General features: G+C 45.1%; 1 protein-coding gene across 3 annotated transcripts in view; it reads right to left on the bottom strand.

Moving 5' to 3' along the window:
• Window positions 1–2,232, bottom strand: part of Pld1 (phospholipase D1) — a 185,426-nt gene that overhangs the window by 179,094 nt on the left and 4,100 nt on the right. For 2 of the 3 annotated variants that reach the window (XM_029537927.1, XM_029537929.1), the window contains exon 2: window positions 1,576–1,753. The exons of the other annotated variant lie outside the window; for it this stretch is intronic. The gene's annotated coding sequence lies outside the window, so the exon portion shown is untranslated. The remainder of the gene's footprint in view (window positions 1–1,575; window positions 1,754–2,232) is intronic. 3 annotated transcript variants of the gene reach the window in all.

Raw genomic sequence — 2,232 nt, 5'->3', positions numbered from 1 at the left:
CCTTCCCTTCCCTTCCCTTCCCTTCCCTTCTCTTCTCTTCTCTTCTCTTCTCTTCTCTTCTCTTCTCTTCTCTTCTCTTCTCTTCTCTTCTCTTTTTCTTTCCCTCTCTTTCTTTCTTTCTTTCTTTCTTTCTTTCTTTCTTTCTTTCTTTCTTTCTTTCTTTCTTTTGTGACTAGCATACTGGTTAGGTTTTCATTGTTATATTTGACACAAACTAGAGTCATCTGGAAAGAGGATGTGATGGATTATACAACAGATTATGCTTGGCCCAGGGAGTGGCACTATTAGAAGGTGTGGCCTTGTTGAAGTAGGTGTGTTAGTGTGGGCATGGGCTTAAGACTCTCACTCTAGCTACCTGGAAGTCAGTATTCTGCTAGCAGCCTTCAGATAAAGATGTAGAACTCTCGGCTTGCTACATTGTTTAAAATGCTCTTCATGAGACTTAACCAGAGAACAAAGTCTATGATGGGCGTTTCTGAGACTTCCTTTGTCAATGCGATTAATCTGAGTCTCTTCACCTTAGTCTCAGGCAAACTCCTCAGACAAGGGCAAAAGGCAGCCATGTTCTTCACCAAAATACCACAAAAAACAGCCTCTGGACCACATACTGAAGTTCTTCTCCGCTGAAACCTCTTGGGCCAGATCTGCACAGTTCAAGTCATTCAGAGCAGCAAAGTCTTACATAGTCCTTCTAGGATGGCCCAGTAAGCCCCACTTAAAGCACTCCACTGCTTTCCGAAGCTCCAAAATCCACATTCCTCCAAACAAAAGCATGGCCAATCCTACCACAGCAATACCCCAGTCCCTGGTACCAACTTCTGTCTTAGTTGTGGTTTAACGGTTGTGAACACACACCATAACCAAGGCAAGTTTTATAAGGACAATATCTAATTTGGGCTGACTTACAGGTTCAGAGGTTCAGTCCAGTATCATCAAGGCAGGAGCATGGCAGTGTCCAGGCAGGCATGATACAAGCTAATTAAGATTAAGATTAATTAATTAAGGTTAAGGCCCATCGTATGGGCCTGTGAGGCATTTTCTTAATTAATGGTAGATGTGAGAGGACTCAGCCCACTGTGGACAATATGTCCTGGGACAGGTGGTCCTGGGTGCTGCAAGAGAGCAGACGAGCAAACCAGTAAGCTGCACTGTCTGTGGCCTCTCTCGTCTTCAGTTCTTGCCCTGACTTCCCTGGGTGATGGACTCACTGAGAAGTGTAAGTAGAAATAAACCCTTTCCTGCTATCACAGAACTAGAAAGCAAACGACGATAACTAGCAACAGTGAAGACATTAAGAGCACATGACGAAAGCCAACATCTTTGGGTTTCCCAAGCCTGTCCTGTCCTAGGGGTCTGCAGACATTTTCCGGAGACTTGCCAAAGGTTCTATTCCACTGCCTCCCCCTGAGCGCCCTTAGCTCTGCTTTGCCTTTTCCTAGGCTGCTCCTCAGGCTCCCTCTCCAAAGGTGCTGTCTGTAAAAGTCGACTTTGCAAAGAACCATTTTGAATATAACCATTTTCTGTTTTTAATATACAGTTTGTAAGTTTTTTGCCTCAGAGCTAACTCTCACTCACCTCTGAAGAACTAAGGCTATTCTTGCTCCCTGCCGCTCTTGGCTGAGTTTCCGCTGTGCGTCAGAGGCTTTCAAGAGGTTTCCAAGTCTAGATCCCAAACGCTCAGAGATGATTAAGTACAAAAGGAGATGTTCTCCTCATCCAGAGGCCAGCCTTGGGTCGTAAAATAAGATGTTCCCTTCAACAAGAATAGAGTTCAGTGTCACCACTTGGTAATGGAGATTGGAAATCCAGCAAGACCGCAATGACCTAGAGTCAGTACCAGAGTCCACTCTGGCCTCATGATAGAACCCGGGCCGTTATTAAGCAACTTGGCTCCAATATAGTCGTAGAAGTTATTAAAATATTGGAGTGCGGCATGGGTGTAGCTCAATTGGCAGAATGCCTTCCTAGCATGCTTGAAGCCCATAGTTCAATTCTCAGCATGGTATAAAACTGTGATGGTGTGGGGAGAAAGGCTTGTGATCCCCAGCACTTGGGGGTTGGTGACAAGGGGACCAAAAGTCATCCTTGACTATATTACTATGTAGATAGCAAGTTCAAGGCCAGCCTAGCCAACGTGAGACCCAGTCTCCAAAGATAATTGTGTGTATGTGTGTGTTAGGAAGAGAGAGAGAGAGAGAGAGAGAGAGAGAGAGAGAGAGAGAGAGAGAGAGA

This window comes from Mus pahari, chromosome 4 (assembly GCF_900095145.1).
Source record: "Mus pahari chromosome 4, PAHARI_EIJ_v1.1, whole genome shotgun sequence".
NCBI classification, from domain to species: domain Eukaryota; kingdom Metazoa; phylum Chordata; class Mammalia; order Rodentia; family Muridae; genus Mus; species Mus pahari.
This window is presented reverse-complemented; position numbering and strand designations above follow the sequence as displayed.